The 18,966-nt window shown below is 43.1% G+C and overlaps 1 protein-coding gene and 1 non-coding gene across 4 annotated transcripts in view; one reads left to right on the plus strand and one right to left on the minus strand.

The window, feature by feature from the left end:
- GRID1 (glutamate ionotropic receptor delta type subunit 1) overlaps nt 1–18,966 on the minus strand; it is an 876,503-nt gene that overhangs the window by 247,741 nt on the left and 609,796 nt on the right. The window lies entirely within an intron of this gene.
- Nucleotides 16,872–16,947, plus strand: TRNAC-GCA. Its single transcript has one exon. It is a non-coding gene; the product is annotated as a tRNA-Cys (tRNA).

Raw genomic sequence — 18,966 nt, forward strand, 5'->3', positions numbered from 1 at the left:
GACTAAATCCCTCATTTTCTATTTTCCCACTCTATTCTGCATCTTGTACATACCCCAGTGCTTAGAACCGTGTCTGACACATAGTAAGTGCTTAACACATAACCATAAAATGCTGTAATCATCGCCATTTAGCCATCCAACCTGTGACTGGTTTTTTTTTTACAGAAAACAGGAAGCTCAGTAATAGTCCTCAAGATGGACAAGCAAAATCTCCAGGGCCACCCCACTCAAAGGAAATCAGCTAAAGCAGCCTACACAACCCATTCTTCCCTTCAGCATCTCTGGCCTCTCTCTCCCTCCTTCACTCTGGATCATCTTCCTAAAATGCCATTTAGATTGCCTCCAATAGCTACTCATTTCTCTTCATCTCATTTTGGGCAGGCAATGTGCCCAGTATGTTGTGTTTTTTTCTCCCAAGCACTTGGTACAGTGCTCTGCACACAGTTGGCTATCAATAAACACAACTGATAACCAGCAGAAACTCCTGACCATCAGATTCAAAGCTTTCCTAGTTTAGTTTTCATCTTGAATTTCCACTCTCTGCATGCACTACATTCCAACTCACACTCTCCCAAACTAATCTCCCTGCCTTGCCACACTCTCAACTGTCCTGTCCCTAACCCATATCACATGTGCTTAATCCTTCATGAAACTCCCGCTCTTCCCTCAAATCCATGCAACTACTTCCCAACCTACCCTCAGAGCCCTCCTGAAGACTCACTTTTGCCAGAATGATTGTCCTTCACTAATCCCCACCTCCTAGGTCTTAACATCCCAACAGCTGCCTTTTTAAGAAAAATATCCACTTAATTGATTGAATTAATTGATTTATCTTTTTTCTTTTGCTGCCAGTTTTATATATTTTTTTTCTCTTGCTCCCATTGCTCGAAGACCACCTATGCCTTCCTGTCTCTACCATTACAGTGTAAGCTCCTCAAGGGCAGGGATTGTATCTTGAATTTTTGTCCTTTGCTCCCCTGTATATAACACAAGACATCATGGTCTAATGGAAAGGGCATAGAACCTGGAGTCAGAAGGCCCAGGCTCTAGACCCAGTTCTGCTACTCTGTGGCCATGGGAAAGTCATTTAACTTTTCTGGGCCTTTGTTTCCACATCTGTACAATGGGCATGAGATATTTGCTCTTCCCATATGTAAGTGTGAGCCCCATGTGAAATAGGGACCATGTCCTCTCAGATTATCTTGAATCTACCCCAGCACTTCGTACATGGGAAGTGCTTAATGATGATTATGAACAACTAGTAATTCAGAGCTGAATAAATTTGACCTAATTTGGAGTTAAGTGGAATGTGTGTTGAAGAGGAAAGGTTTGTCCCTTTCCTGGAGTCATTAGGCTGTCCTGAAACTGGCCACCACCATTGCTCTCATTTACTTTGAGGATGAAAAGAAGTAGAGAGTTTCAAATTCAGTGCCATGCCAATCATCATTCTGAAGAAGCGGGTGTCCTGAAAATTAGAATGTGTTCAGAAGAGTAGCCATGTTGGGTATTTGTGCTTGAAGTTTTCTAAGAGGAGCAGCCATGACAACTTCCTCATAAAAAAGGTTGGCATGGGAGGAAGAACAAATATTGTGCTAACGATCTCATTTCTAATCAAAATACCTACCCCATGGGAACAAATCCCATCCCTATTTTCCAGTTGGAAAGGAAGAGCATAGGGAGCTGAAGTGATCAGTCTTAAGCCTGACCAGATTTGAGCACTGTTTTAAAGACCCAGCAAATCACGGTCTTAAACAACCAACTATAGTAATGAACTGTTGGATAGAACCACAGTAGCAGACAGACCAGCATGGCTGGGAGCATCAGCAGAGAAGTTCCTGTCTTTAAACAAAGATCAGGAAACTAAGGAGTGGATTTAAAAGCAGAGACAGAACATGCTGACAAAATCTGGGTGGCACAGGACTCTTTCTGGACACAGTGGGGAATGGAGGATGGGTGGTGCTGAGGTCTTTCAGCTTTGCCATCAACAGCACCATCCTGAACTTCAAAGGGCAGTCATTCATAATTCCATAATTCCACCCCATTGCTCTACCTTCTAAATCAAATCAGATACAGCTTCAGTGCCATAGCCAGGCATACACTGGAAAAAATATTACCAAATCTTTGGCATCACATAGAACATCATAACGTCACAGATTAGCCTCTTATTTACTCTGATTACAGAAAGCCTGAATCTTGTTCAGTGTCCTAGTAAGAATAAGGATGACACATACACACAGCACAGAAAATATTCATCCACATAGATTTAGCCACTGGAATAGCTACCGTCTACCGACTGATAGCCTACAGGAAAAGAAAGTGGGCAGCAGGTGTATAAGAATGCTAATATTCTCTGCCTCTGAAGAAGATTCATGGGAATTTAAGTTTGCAGGAGTTTGTTGAGCATTCTGGACTGAGAGGGTAAGCATAGATAAAAGAGGTCAGGTGTTTCCTGGTAAGTGTGGGCAGGCTCAGGTGAAAACATCTTCTGTTTCAGGCTTTTTGAACCTGTCTGCAAAGTTGTAACACAGCATGTTTGTGGAAGAGGGTGAGGGCGTGGAGATGTGCAAGCACTCATCTCTATTTCTTTTACATTTAATCAGACAATCAAGTAACAGTATTGATGGAATTCTCCCATCTATCTTGTGGCCGACCTCTCGCCCATATCCTGAGGCAGGCCTGGGATGCCCTCCCTTCTCATATCTAGCAATCACTTTCCCCTCCTTTAAATCCTTATTGAAGACACATCTCCTCCAGGAGACCTTCCCTGACTAAACCCTCTTTTCTCTTTCTTTCACTCCCTCAGTTGCTCCCTATATTCATTCCCCCTCCCAGCCCCACAGCACTTATGTACATATCTGTAATTTATTTATTTTCATGTCTGTCATTCATTCAATCGTATTTATTGAGCACCTACTGTGTGCAGAGCACTGTACTAAGCACTTGGGAAGTACAAGTACAAGTACCCCTTCTATACTGTAAGCTCACTTTGGGCAAGGAATGTGTCTATTATATTGTGCTCTTCCAAGCACTTAGTACAGTGCTCTGCACACAGTAAGTGCTCAAAAATTATGATTGCCTGCCTGACTCACTCTGTGAAGGGCACTGCTCAGTGCTTGGGATTGTTGAATAGAGGTTAAAGCTACAATTCCTTACCTTCGAGGAGTCCACCCTCCCCTCTGTGTTGACTATGGACTTGGCTGTGTAAAACTCTTGTTAGCTTGTAAATTGATACAGTAGTCATTGCTAGAGTACTACTACTACTACTACTACTACTACTACTACTACTCTAGTAGAGTAACAGCACTGATTAAGCACCAGTTGGTTGCAATGCACAATACTCAGCACTTACTAAGCACAAAACTGAGAACTGCTATGTTCCTGACCCTCTAGGAACTTAGACTTTAATAATAATAATGATGGCATTTGTTAAGCACTTACTATGTGCCAAGCACTGTTCTAAGTGGTGGGGAGGATAAAAGATGATCAGATTGTCCCAAGTGGGGCTCATTTCTTAATCCACATTTTCCAGATGAGGTCACTGAGGCACAGAGAAGTTAAGTGACTTGCCCAAAGTCACACAGCTGACAGTTGGGGGAGCCGGGATTTGAACCCATGACCTCTGACTCCTAAGCCCGTGCTCTTTCCATTGAGCCACGCTGCTTCTCTTGCAAGAGCTTTAATGGGGAAGGCAGGCATAAAAATATTTACAACTAGAGTAGTCAAAACAAATAACTGAATAAATATAGATATATGAATGCTGGGAACAGATATAGAGGTGTTCCTAAGTGTTAAATATGTACATAAGTGCCACAAGTGACTGTGAATATTTAAGTGCTGAGATGTTTTGGGAAGGCTGGGAAAAAAGAAAATTAATCAGGGAATGGAGGGAAGAAGGACTTCAGAAGAACTATGAAGAAAGAGAAAGCTGGAGCCTGGCAGATTTGAAGGAGGGTGTTCCTTGTTAGATTGTAAACTCCACTGAACTGTAAAGTCTCTGAGTGCCAGTACTGGATCTATCAACTCTACTATATTGTACCCTCCCAAGGACTTCATACACTGCTCTAAATTTAGCAAATGCTCAGTAAGTTCCATTGATTAGTTGTTTGTTTGACACAAGCAAATGGCGAAACTAAAGAGGTGACAGAACAAGGGGCTGGGAGAAGTTCAGAATACAAGGAGCAAAGAGTTCCAGCTAGGAAGTAATGGGTGAGCAGGGTGTGTAGATAAGGAGGGGACATTTGGGGATTTTCCTTGGTGCTGTGAGAAATGTGTGGCCTTTGGAAGTCTAGGCAAGGAGGAGGAGAAAGTTGCGAGCTGAATGACCAGGGCTGAAGAGTGGGGAGAAGTTGAAAGTAGGGAGATCCCCAAGGTAGGGAGACCTCCACAGAGGCTGATAGAGTAAACTAGTTAGGAGATGATCAGAGCTTGAGTCAGAATGGGGGTCGATTCAATGGAAAGGGAAGCAGCTTGGTGAAGTGGATAGAGCACATGCCTGGGACTCAGAAGATCATGGTTCTAATCCTGTGCGGCCTTAGACAAGACACTTCACTTCTTTGTGCCTCAGTTACCTCATCTGTAAACTGGGGATTAAGACTATGAGCCCCATGTGGAACAAAAACTGTGTCCAACCTGATTTTTTTATAGCCACACTAGCACTTAGTACAGCGCCTGGCACATAGTAAGCACTTAAATACCTCAGTTGTCATTATCATTATTGTTATTATTGCTAATGGAAAGGATGGGGCAAGTCTGAGAAAAATTAAGAGAAAGAAACCAGCAGGATTTAGTAACAGACTGAATAGGAGAGTAGAAAAATAGGGAGGAGTCCAAGATGACACCAAGGTTATGGGCTTCTGGGACAAGAAGGATTAATTCTTGGAGCTTAGAACAGTGCCTTGCACACAGTGAGCACTTAAATACTATTACTTCTACTCTGACTATTAATATTTACTTTGAGATAATTGGTGATATCTTCAGGGTGCAGAACATTATGGATTTATTGGAGATTTATTCTCCTTCTGGGAATAGTGCATCTTTTCCAGGAAGCAGTGTTGCTTAGTGGAAAGAGCACCAGCCTGATAGTCACAGGACTGAGGTTCTAATCTCCATTCTGCCACTTTCCTGCTGTGAGACCTTGGACAAGTCTCCTAGCTTCCCTGTGCTTCAATTTGTTCATCTGTAAAATGGGGATTAAATCCTACTTCCTTCCTATTTAGATTGTGAGCTCCACGGACTGCTTCCAACCTGCTTGCCTTGAATCTACCCCAGGACTTAGTCCAGTGCTTGGCACGCAGTAAGCACTTAACAAGTACCATTATTATTATTGACTCCCATCACATTCATACTCCCCCACACAAACACACACCCTCACATAAGACCCAAATCCTACGGGATAGACCTTTTATAGACCTGTTCCTTCCTTCAGATTCAAACCCTCAGCATGAAACTGTTTTTCCTATTAAGTATTTTCATCTCAGGCTCATTACTTCTCAGTGGCGAGAAACTATTCTGATGCTTTCACTATTTTAATGGGAAAGGAAATTAATTTACAAGAATGGACAAAATAATCTCCAAATAATAAATCCCTCTGAACTTGCTATTTAGCTCTTCCAAGCTCAGTCACATGGGCAGAGGAGGGGTGGCCCAACAGATGATTCTAAATAGCTAAAATAGGTTGGGAATTGACAAACAGACAATATTATTGAGGAGATCCTGATAGCTGAACAGCTGTGGGGAGGAGGAAGGGCTGAGTTGGCACTCCGAGCTGTGACATGGTATTTTGTGGATGATAATTCTATCAGGTGTAAACACAGCTACTCATGAAGGGGCAAGGCTATTAACTTCCGAAATCTAACAGTCAATTTTATTTATTGAGCACTTATTGTGTGCTGATCACTACACAAAGAAATTGGGAGAGGACAATATAACAGACACATTCCTTGCCCACAATGAACCTCCACTCCTGAGACTGCCAGAAGAGAACCATGTCCTCCCCATAATTTCCTCATCACTGTAGACAGTACCACCATCCTTCCTGTCTCACAAGGCGTTATCCTAGACCTCTCTCTCGTTCAACCCACGTATTCAATCCATCACTGTTCCACCTTCGCAACATCACTAAATTCTGCCCCTTCCTCTCCATCCAAACTGCTACCATGTTAACACAATCACTTAACCTCTCCCACTGTGATTACTGTATCATCCTCCTTACTGACACCCCAGCTTTCTGTCTTTCTCCACTTCAGTCCATACTTCACTCTGCTGCCTGGATCATTTCTATATAAAAAATATTCGGGAAATGTTTCCCCACTCCTCAAGAAACTCCAGTGGTTGTCCATCCACCTCCACACCAAACAAAAACTCCTCACCATTGGCTTTAAAGTTCTCAATCGCCTTACCCACTCCTACCTGACCTTGCTACTCTCCTATTACAACCCAGCCTACATCCTTCACTCCTCTAAAGCTAATCTTCTCACTGTACCTCTATCTCATCTATCTCACCACTGACTCCTCACCCACATCCTCCCTCTGGCCTGGAACACCTTTCTTCTGCAAATCTGGGAGACAATTACTCTCCCCCTCTTCAAAGCCTTATTGAGGGCACATCTCCTAAAAGAGGCCTTCCCTGTCTAAGCCCCCCAGTTCCTCTTCTCCCACTCCCTTCTGCATTGCCCTGACTTGCTCCCTTTATTAATCCCCCATCCCAGCCCCACAGCACTTATGTACACACCTGAAATTTATTTATATTAATGTCTGTCTTCCCCTCTAAACTGTAAGCTTAATGTGGGCAGGGAATGTGTCTGTTCATTGCTATACTGTACTCTCCCAAGTGCTTAGTACAGTGCTCTGCATGCAGTAAACACTCAATAATAATAATAATAATAATAATAATAATGGCATTTATTAAGCACTTACTATGTGCAAAGCACTGTTCTAAGCACTGGGGAGGGTACAAGGTGATCAGGTTGTCTCACAGGGGGCTCACAGTCTTAATCCCCATTTTAGGAGCAGCGTGGCTCAGTGGAAAGAGCCCGGGCTTTGGAGTCAGAGGTCATGGGTTCGAATCCTGGCTCTGCCACATGTCTGCTGTGTGACCTTGGACAAGTCACTCAACTTCTCGGAGCCTCAGTTCCCTCAGCTGTAAAATGGGGATGATGACTGTGAGCCCCACGCGGGACAACCTGATCAGCTTGTATCCCCCCCCAGCGCTTAGAACAGTGTTTTGCACATAGTAAGTGCTTAACAAATGCCATCATTATTATTATTATTATTATATTACAGATGAGAGAACTGAGGCACAGATAAGTTAAATGATTTGCCCAAAGTCACACCGCTGACGATTGGCAGAGCCAGGATTTGAACCTGTCACTTCTGACTCCAAAGCTCTTTTCACTGAGCCACGCTGCTTCTCTTAATAATAAATCAATAATCTCTTAATAAATATAATTGAATGAATGAATGAAAGCAGATCTGTGGCTGACAACCAGTGGTACTTATTGAGCGCTTATTATAGGAAGAGCATTGTAATGCTTACTATGTGCAGAGCATTGTACTAAACACTTGGGAGAGTACAAGACAACAGAATTAACAGACTCATTCCCTGCCCAGGGCAGTGCCTGGCACATTGTAAGCATAAGCACTTTACAAATACCACTCCCCCAAAAATAGCAACTTTGCTTCAGTATCATCATCATCATCATCAATAATATTTATTGAGCATGTTAGATATAGAACACTGTACCAAGCATTTGGGAGAGAGCAAAGTAGCAGAGTTGCAGGCACACCCACTGTCCACAAAAAGCTTGCACTAATTCCTACACATTTCCTGCTCTTCCAAATGGCATTAATCCCCGGCTGGCACCCGATTGAGCAAATGACTTGAAATTAATTTACAATAATTCACAGAACTCCAGCCTACATGAATACTCACAGCATTAATAGGAAGAAAATTATAAATGATCTTTTCATGCAACCGTGACTGCAAGCACTAGAAAGACATTTTGAAAAGACTTTATACTTTTTAAGTATGAAAGGTATTAGCCCAGGAAAAACACATTTGCAATGCCCAAATTGCTGCCCGATACATGTTTAAAGACAGAGCGATGATACAGATTGAGATTGATTTTAAGAATTCAAGGAAGGCTACTCTCAACTACTTTGGAAAATGCACTCTATTAGTGAGAGAGTGGTTCAGGGATTCTGAATGAGCCCTGTTGGTATTTCAGCAACATTTCTACGCAAGTCTTGTGGGCCCACAACATACCCTGCTGGGCCAGATGTTCCTGCATGAGGAGATGGAATTGAAATTAGGCATTTTGGGAGGTGTTTTGACTCTTTCTGAAGAGTGAGGTCTGGTTAAGTGATCATCACCAGTGCCTCAACTGACTTGGAGCAGTTGCATCAATATCACTCATGAGCCAAGTGTAAGATCGAGTGAAAAACAGGATCTCCTAGAAAAACATCAATCCACCAGCCCTGACACAATGCTCATTGCAAGTCATCTTCAATGGGTGGGGTGTGTTTGACAATGACAGGTGATGTCTCAAACAGTAAGTCCAAGTTGAGCTGAAGTGAGGTAATGATAGACAGCATGGACTGAAGAGCTTAAAGACATAAGGAAGCAAAATTTAGATGGGGTGGCACAGCTGACAACTGGAGAGATACTGCTTCAGCAATCAGTCAGTCTGACAAGCAGCCATTAGAAATAGGCTGATGCTGTAGGAGCTGACACTTTGGGAAGATCATGGCCCCAAGAAGGAGTAATGAAAGCAAGGCAGGGTACTAAGAAGCAAGCTTCACCTGCTGATGATGGGTAAGGGATTGTCAGCTAAGGATTGCATTCCCAAAGAGGCTAAGGTTCACCCAGGTAATAGTTAAACTACCTGAGAGGTTTGGGTCATTCCCATTCTCCTCCGGGATGGCCTACTGGATAGGCACAGGCCTGGGATTCAGAAGGACCTGGGTTCTAATCCCAGCTAAAAAACTTGTCTGTCACATTATCTTGGGCAAGTCACTCCATTTCTTTAAGCCTCAAATTACTTCATCTGTAAAATGGGATTAAGACTGTCAGCTCTATGTGGGACAGGGACTGTCTACAACCCAATTTGCTGGAATCCACCACAGCACTTAGTACAGTGCCTGGCACATAGTAAGTGCTTAACAAATATCAGTCATTATTATTATTACACACACACACAAGATGCAATAATGACCTGGGATGCAAATTATGAATTCTATGCAACTCTCTATTTGCATAAGAACCTCATTGTCAAGTTTTTATGGACTTAAACCTGCAGTCTTAATGGCCTATTCTTTCCAGAGCTATTATTTAATTTTCTCAATTTGTTTGATAAAAAAAGAGAGAGGAAAGACTAAGAAAAAAACTACACAAAGAGAGGCAAGAACATACCACAATAGGCATTTTCTGGATCTACTTCCATTAGCAGGGTAAATACAGAAGCTTTGCCTTCAGGAGATGTTCAGTTTCTGAAAGACATGATTGCAAATACAGAGAGTCTCCAGGATCCCAATGGAAAGCCATCTGTTGCCTCGATGAGCTTGTTAATACAGTGCTTCCCTGGTGTTTGTTAACATAATCAACAGAGCTCTTCCTAAGCAACTTTCCTTTGTCGACACTAGAATTAACAATGTTTCCCTCTCTAATCGTGGTTTTACCAACAGCGGCTTTGCAAACCCACGTTTTATATTCTGAATTCAATGAACAGGACAGAATTGTTGGACGACATTTGGATTTATCAGTCTCACCTTCTCAAACTAATCAAAATCTAACCATCAGTAGCATCATTAATCGATCCACAGCATCTATTGAGTGCTCATTGTGTGCAGAAATCGGTGCTAGGTAATAATAATAATAATAATAATGATGGCATTTATTAAGCATTTACTATGTGCAAAGCACTGGGAGAGTATAGGATAATGGAGTTGGTAGAAACATTTCCTGCCCACAACCACAAATACAAACATTAGGTTTACAAGTGTGTATGTATTTGAGGCCACAATTCAACACAGTAGGATTCATACCCTCCAAGTGGAGGTGATGCATGCAGGATGTTTGATGCATGCAGGATATTTTGATCATCAGATTAAGTCATTGTTCATGCCTCCTGATTGGGACACGAGGTCTTCTGACTGACTTCTCCTGTCCAGAGGACATGGTGATTGTTATCCTGCAGCCTGTCTGCCAGGAATCTGAAAATTGTCCTGTGGTCTCCCATGGCAGAAGTTGGTTAGAGTCAGACTTGAGGATTCATTCATTCATTCATTCAGTCGTATTTATTGAGCGCTTACTGTGTGCAGAGCACTGTACTAAGCACTTGGGAAGTACAAGTTGGCAACATCTAGAGACGGTCCCTACCCAACAGTGGGCTCACAGTCTAGAAGGGGGAGACAGAGAACAAAACAAAACATATTAACAAAATAAAATAAATAGAATAGATATGTACAAGTAAAATATATAGAGTAATAAATACGTACAAACATATATACACATATACAGGTATACAGGATTGAAAAGTCCAAGATGTAGGACTGCCAGATACCAGAGTGTGGGTGATGGAAAGTGGTGGAAGGTGGAAGATGGAGGTAGGAAGGTGGAAGATGGAAAGTGAAAGGTGAAACAAAGGACTGAAAGTGGAAAGTGAAAAATGGAAGGTGAAAAGAAGATGGAAGGTGAAACGTGGAAGATGGGGCAAGTGGGCTCCAGCTCCAAACTTTCTCATTTGAATGTAAGTTCCTTGAGGGTATGGAATGTGCCACTTCTTTGTTTTGAACCTCCTAATGCATTGCAATATATGCTGTTCCTACTTCTCTTACCTCTCATTAAGCTTGCCAGACAGAACTGGTGAAGACTCAGCAATTTTTATAGGAAATCCCTCCCATCAAGCATACTTAGCTGATCCAGGTAAAACTCTCGAGTGATCCCAACTCACCAGCTCCTGACAGAGGTTATCTTGTGGGAATAACACAGCAGAGTGTGGGTAATCCAACAGGCACGGGAGGAATGTTAAAGGATAAGAGGCATCCTCTTTCTTTCTGTTAACTGTAGAGTCCTAAAAAAGTAGGGGGTACAGCTTGAAATTGTAACTCACTGCTCTGTTCCTTCTCCTTTCTCTTTGCATTCCTCAGTCCACGAAGAGCCTCCTCTGGGGCAGGAACAAAGTCTGATCTGATTAGCTCCTATCTCAGCCCATAGACAGCACATCACAAATACTACAATTATCTTAGAAACTTCTCCACTGAGAGAGCAGTTGTTTTGCCCCATCATATAAGGTCTTGTTTGCAGAAACCTGCAGGCTGCCATGATTGGAATGACTAGGCCATAGGATGGAGCCAATTTGAATAAAATCAGGACGAGAAATAGGACACTGCTCCCCTGGTACTGGTTGGGATTAGATCCTATCCCCCTTCCCGACCCCAGACCTCCTCTGATAATGATTAATTCCCCAGACCATCTGAGGGGCCCTGGCTCTGAATTCTCTCTCATCTATGCTCTGGCTTCTGTTGAAATAAAAAAAAAACCCAAAATAAAACAAACTCTATTCAAATTTTTCTGATTATTACTGTGTTAGGGCAAGTAAGTATAATACTCAGAACAACTAATATAAATCAATGTCTCCTTATGCACATAACCCACAAAATATTAACATAGTGATCTTGATCTTACCCCTGGGGCTAATTGTCCTATTTGGAGTGTTTATCATTTGGTACATCATGATCATTGAGCTGATGCAGATTTTTTTCCATTGCCAAGAGGGAAAGTCAGTGTTTGCCTGATGGACTGTAATGTTGGTTTTTCCTGGATTTTATTTAGGTGATTATAATAATGACAATAATAATGATGGTATTTGTTAAGTGCTTACTATGTGTCAAGCACTGTTCTAAGCACTGGGGTAGGTACAACCTAATCAGGTTGGACACAGTCCCTGTCCCTCATAGGGTTCATACTCAATCCCCATTTTACAGATTAGGGAACTGAGGCACAGAGAAGTGAAGTGACTTGCCCAAGGTCACACAGCAGACAAGTGGTGGAGCTGGTATTAGAACCCAGGTCCTTCTAACTCCCAGGCCTGTGCTCTATCCACTAGACCACACTGCTCATGATGTTACCAAACCCCACTTGCGGCTCTCAGGAAAACCCTCATACTGTTCGGAGCTGACCAGTGATGGGTAAGGAGCAAAACACATGGAGGTGACCATCATGTCTTCAACTAAGAATAATAATAATAATAATGGCATTTATTAAGCACTTACTATGTACAAAGCACTGTTCTAAGTGCTGGGGAGGTTACAAGGTGATCAGGTAATCCCATGTGGGGCTCACAGTCTTAATCTCCATTTTACAGATGAGGTAACTGGCACATAGAAGTGAAGTGACTTTCCCAAAGTCACACAGCTGACAAGTGGCAGAGCCAGGATTTGAACCCATGACCACTGACTCCAAAGCCCGTGCTCTTTCCACCAAGCCATACTGCTTTTGAATGGGAGTCATCAAGAGGAACCTCTACAGTCCCTGAAGGGCACCAGATGGTCAGTTCCAGAAGATCTATCCAGACACATTTAAGTAGAATTTCCTTGCTCATTCCATTTTTTCCCAGATAACACCTTCTTAAGGCCTCATGTTTTCAAAGTGCTTGATCCCATTTTCCTTAGTTATTCACCTCTAAGATGAAGGTCTGCCTCTAGGCCCAGATACTAACTCTCTTAGCAATGGATCAGACTAGGGAGTGTGGAAACTGAGGCATGTGGTGCTGAATCCATCTTCATGTAGCAGGTTCCCCTGAGCTTGGATACTGCCCAGCAGGGCCCCGTCATCCTTTCTCCCTCTTCCCGGACACTTTGTTCTAACCTAAATTGAAAATCTTGTGCTAAAAATCTGCAGAGTGAATTTGGTCTTTTGTAAACAGCAAGGCTAAATTCAACAGCAATAGAAATAGAAAAAAAATCCCCAGTTGAGGAAAAATAAGTGGTCTGGCTATTAGTGCCATATTTGAAGCAGTTAAAAATAAATACTTCAAGTGTTCCTTTTGGAAACACTGAGAGTGATTGGAATACTTGGGAATCCATGTCAGTTCTTCAGACTGGGGGTTCCAACCAGTCTCCCAAGGCATTAATGAGTTCTATTTGCAAAAAGCAACCCTAAACAGTACAGTAATGATGTATAAGTAGACCAGAAAGGAGAATTTCATTCTTAATTAGAGGGGAAACAAGATGGGCCTAGTGATAGGGGCTCCCTCTCTGGTCCAGTAGAGTTTGTCAACTTACCCTTTCATTCATTCAGTCATACTTTCTGAGGACTTTCCGTGTGTAGAGCATTGTACCAAGTGCTTGGGAGAGTACAGTATAACAATAAACACACACACTCCCTGCTCGCAATGAGTTTACAGTCTAGAGGACAAACTTACAGACTACCTTTCAGTCCTGACATCAACAATGAGGGCTAGGGGCAAAGGCACAACACTGGCTTCTACTCCCAGCTCTGCCACTGGCCTGCTAAGTGACCTTGGGCAATTCACTTCATCTTTCCAGGCCTCAGTCTCCTTGTTTGTAAAATGGGAATATGTTACCCTTTCTTTCTACCTCTTAGACATTCAGTTCTGTGTGGGCCAGGGCCTATGTCTGATCTGATCCCCTCTAGACTATCAGCTCACTGAAGGCACCAACTCTGTTGTACTGTACTTTCCCGATCACTAAATACAGCACTCTGCACACGGTAAGTGCTCAATAAATACCACTGATTATTCATTCATTCAATCATATTTACTGAGCACTTACTGTCTGCAGAGTACTATACTAAGCACTTACCATATTAAGTGAAACAACTCACATTGGGCAGGATGACAGGGTGAGATGGTTCTGGCATGCTGTTTTATAAGCTGCCTGAGTTCATTTTTTACTGCTTTCATGACCCCTTCGAGGAGCATTCCCCAACTTAACTAGTGATTCTTAATAGGGTATATCTCTAATTTTATGCTTCCTAAGAGGAACTTTCCCTCCATCCACCCAAACTGCACCAGGCACCTGTATCCTTTCCAGGACCAGGACTGGAACCAAGCATCTGGTTTCCCTCCCTGGCATTGCCTTTTGAGGAAAACACCATCACTGATAGTAAAGAGCAATCCCGTGCTTCCGAACAGAATTGGAGGCAACAGCTCCTGAACCCCACAAACCTGGCTATGTAGGGGCTGCCGCTTTCTGGTAGAAAACGTGACACTGCAAAGATGGAACATTGACAAAAATGTGACAGGGTTTAATTAGGCCACAGGCCCAGGACAACCCAGGACTCTGGGGAGAGGGGTCACTCTTCTGCTCTAAGTACCAGGGACCATAAGACTATCCAACACTTCTCCTCAGAAGTATTCCATCATTTCTCAGAGCCCTCTCAGAGGACCTGGGTCCTAATTCCAGCTCTTCTCTGCTGTGTGAATTTGGGCAAGTTACTACATTTCTCTGGGCCTCAGCTACCTCACCTGTAAAATGAGGCTTAAAACTGTGAGCCCCACGAGGGACATGGACTATGTCCAAACTGGTTAATTTGTATCTACCTCAGCGCTTAGTACAGTACCTGGCACATGGTACGTGCTTAACAAATACCATATAAAAGGGGACAGGTAGAGATCATCTTGTCCAGTTTCAAAAATAAGAACTGGCCTGTATACCCAAAGTCAACAGGAGAGTCTATAAGAAATCAGTAGGCACTGTTAATAATGCTGATGAGGAGAAGAAATAGGGGGAACAAGAGGGGAAAGAGGAGGAGGAGAAAAAGGAAGAAGGAAATAAAGGAAAAAGGGACGGAGGAAGAGGTGAGGATGGAGTGGGGAGATGATGCAAATTTTGTAGAAACAAGTAGAATTTGTGTAGCTCAATTTCTAAAACTATTTGCAATACTTCTTCAGTCCACCTTCCTGCATCCACATAAGCCTATTATCTCAGGAGTTTTTCTCAGCTGTCTGACCAATCTGTTCTGAAAGCTCTCAGGGCACAGGAAGCTTAACAACCACCTTTGGTAAATGAACCCAGGATTCCATAACTCTCTCCGGATGTGCGATTCTTCCTTATGTCAAACTGGAATCTGTTATCCTGCAATTGAATCCCATTTTCCCTAGTCCATCCACATTAGAGTTGGAAACTTGCTCTTCATCAGAAACCAGATTCTATTTTCAACATTTATAATATGTCAATGTTTGACACAACCATTATTACTATTATTCTCAATTGCCATCAAGCCATTTCTGGTTCATAGCAACGCTGTGGATATGGATAACTACTACCTGCCCTAATTTCCCCAGTTGTAAACACCGGCCTAGTTGTTGCTGCAAACTCCCCACTTGGGATGTTGGGAGAATCCATTGCCTGTTGTATAGAAAACCCTCAAGATCTGTGAAAAAAGATAGCCAGTGTGTGACAGGTCTTTTTATCTTCCTGGACAATGGCTGAGAAAGCTGTAAATTGAAACTTATGCCCTAATGTGTTGTTCAAGATTCTAAAATAAAGTCACAAGACAAATCACAAACATGGTGCTTGGGAAAGACCAGAGAGACAATGAAGATGTTCCAGACCATACAGCGTGCCTTAAAGGCAAAAGCTCCCACACATCACACACATATAGGGGAAGCAGCTTGGCTCATTGGAAAGAGCCCGTGCTTTGGAGTCAGAGGTCATGGGTTCAAATCCTGGCTCTGCCGCTTGTCAGCTTTGTGACTTTAGGCAAATCACTTAGCTTCTCTGTGCCTCGGTTACCTCATCTGTAAAATGGGGATTAAGACTGTGAACCCACCATGGGACAACCTGATCACCTTGTAACCTCCCCAGCACTTAGAACAGTGCTTTGCCCATAGTAAGCACTTAATAAATGCCATCATTATTATATCAAGGCTGGGATTTTTTTTTAAAGAGGCATGCCAGGAAGGATTCCTTTATAGGCTTCAGAGTGAGCCAGTCCAGGAAAGTATTGAATCTCAGGGAGGTTTACCTTTTCTACCTGCTTGGGACACAGGATTAGCAATGAAGATGGGACCCTGACAAGGGATGGGAAACTAGCAGCAAAGTCCTCACCTAAATGGCCTAAATGGGATGTGCAGGATGTTGGAACCACTCGCTACTGTGAAATTCTGTGGAACCTGTTCTCCCTTCTACTTGGACTAGGAGCCCCATGCGGGAGAGGAACTGTATCCAACCTGATTAACTTGTACTTAACCCAGTGCTTTGAACGGTGTTTGACACATAAGAAGTGCTTAACAAATATCATTAAAAAAAAATCCTTCAGGGTAATCAAATATTCTTCTAGTACACCCATGTAGAAAGTACTTCTTACAGGAAGCAAGAGACAAAGCCAGGGAGGTGATGATTGTGATGAGGTTGGTATTTGTTAAGCTATTACTATATGCCAAGCACTGTACAGAGTAATGGGGTAGATATAAAATAATCAGATAGAACACAGTCCCTGTCCCCCGGGAAGGAAGGAGAACAGGTATTGAATCCCCATTTTGCAGATGAGGAAACCTAGATTCAGAGATATTATGTGACTTGCTTAAAGTCATTCATTCATTCATTCATTCACTCATTCCTTCAGTCATATTTATTGAGCACTTATCATGTGCAGAGCACTGTCCTAAGCGCCCTATGGCAGGCAAATTGCAAAACTGGGATTAGAACCCAGGATATGGACTGCAGGGGTGGTATCTGACACCGCCCTCTGCCCTTAGGGGTGCCCACCCAATAGCAGCTGACTGAATGAATGGAGAAGCAGAGCCAGGGATGCAAATTGAGAGAAGTGAGGAGGATCTGGATAGCTGCATCAGTATGAGTCATGCCTATATTGGGAACAGCAGCTAATTGGAAGCCTTAGTTGTGCCGGGGATATAGCTCAGGGAAAGAGCATTTGACTGCAGATCAAGAGGTCCCTGGTTCAAATCCGGGTATCCTGTAACAGTCCCCAAGCACGAGCATGGCCTAGTGCATAGAGCATCGGCCTGGGAATCAGAAGGACCTGGATTTTAATCCTGACTCCGTCACTCATCTGCTATGTGACCTTGGGCAAGTCACTTCACTTCCCGGTGTCTCAGTTACCTCACTGTAAGATTAAGACTGTGAACCCCATGTGAGACAAGGACTGTGTCCAACCTGATTAGCTTGTATCTACCCCAGCGCTTAGAACAGTGCCTGGCACAAAATTAGCACTTAAAATACCATAAAATAATTGTTAACCAGATCAACTGGGAAGACGTGTGTGCTGAAAGTAAAAAGGAAGGATATGATGACAATGGTATCTGTTAAGTGCTTACTATGTGCCAAGAATTGTGCTATATGCTGGGGTAGATAAAAGGTAATCAGGTCAGGCCCAGTCCCTGTCCCTCATGGGGCTAATAATCTAGTGGGGAACTAGAACAAGCATTTAATCTCTGATTTACAGATGAGGAAACTGAGGCACTGAAGAGATTGGTGACTTGCCCAGGGTCACACAGGAGATAAATGGTGGACTAATGGAGGCAGTATGAGAAACAGGAATCAGGAATTTGTGGGCAAAAGGGAGTTTTTGTTGCTCACTGATGTTAATGATCAACATGCTAAGAGGAGGTTGGGACCTCAGCCCAAATTTGGCAAATCCTTCTCACTGCACTAGCTCAGCCTGAGATTCCCAAGATGCTTTACCAAAGATATTTCTCTATCTCTCAATTGGAATTCCCGTGGACTGTCCAATTTATCCATCTTTTGTCCTAAAGGACTGCTAGAGTGGAAAATCCTACCATCTCCTTTTCCCAGCAGTTCCATCTATCACCTCTACTTGGATGTCCTCCTGCCACCTCAAACATAACATGTCTAGAAGAGAACTTCTTATCTTCCCACCCAAACCCTTACCTCCCCCTGAGTTTCCCATAACTGGAGACAGCACCACCACCCTCCCTGTCCCACAAGCCCATAACCTTGGATTTATTCTTGACTCCTCTCTCTCATTCAACCCTGATGGGTTGGCCTTCACAACGTCGCTAAATCCAACCTTTCCCCTCCAACCGAACTGCTACCATGTTAACGCAGTCACATCCTCTCCTGCTTTGATTACTATATCAGCCTCCTTGCTGACCTCCCAGCCTCCTGTCTTTCCCCACTCCAGTCCATACTTCACTCTGCTGTCCAGATCATTTTTCTACAAAAACGTTCAGGATAAGTTTCCCCACCCCTCAAGAAACTCCAGTGGTTGCTCATCCACCTCCGTACCAATGAGAAACTCCTCACCATTGGTTTTAAAGCACTAAATCACCTTGTCCCCTCCTATCTTCTCTTGCTACTCTCTAACTACAACCCAGCCTGCATAATTCACTTCTCTAATGCTAACCTCACTGTACCTGGATCTCATCTATCTCACTGCCAATCAGTCGCGTATATCCTACCTCTGGCTTGGAATGCCCTCTCTCCTCATATCTGATAGACAATTAGTCTCCCCACCTTCAAAGCCTTATTGAAGACACATCACCTCCAAGAGGACTTCCCTGACTAAGCTATCCTTTCCTCTTCTCCCACTCCTTTCTGCATCACCTTGACTTGCTTCCTTTATTCATCCCCCCTCCCAGCCCCACAGAACTTTTGTAGGTATCTGTGATTTACTGACTTTTATTAATGTCTGTCTTCCCCTCTAGACTGTAAGCTCACTGTGGGCAGGGGATGTATCTGTTTATTGTTATATTGTACTCTCCCAAGCACTTAGTACAAAGCTATGCACACAGTAAGTGCTCAATAAATACAACTAACATCCTACTTAAATTTCTCCTGATGCAAACTGGATAGGATGAGAGTAGAGATTAGCAGTTGGGATGGTAACTGCAATTAGCTGGGAGCCTAGTAGTACCAATTATCACAGTAATTGGTGTTGCTGGGATATGAAAGTGGGCACAGTCAAGCAAGTCAGGCAGGAGAAAGGTTGCCTGGAGATGGGGAAGACGGCCCATAATGCGA

Source organism: Tachyglossus aculeatus, chromosome 3 (assembly GCF_015852505.1).
Source record: "Tachyglossus aculeatus isolate mTacAcu1 chromosome 3, mTacAcu1.pri, whole genome shotgun sequence".
NCBI classification, from domain to species: Eukaryota; Metazoa; Chordata; class Mammalia; order Monotremata; family Tachyglossidae; genus Tachyglossus; species Tachyglossus aculeatus.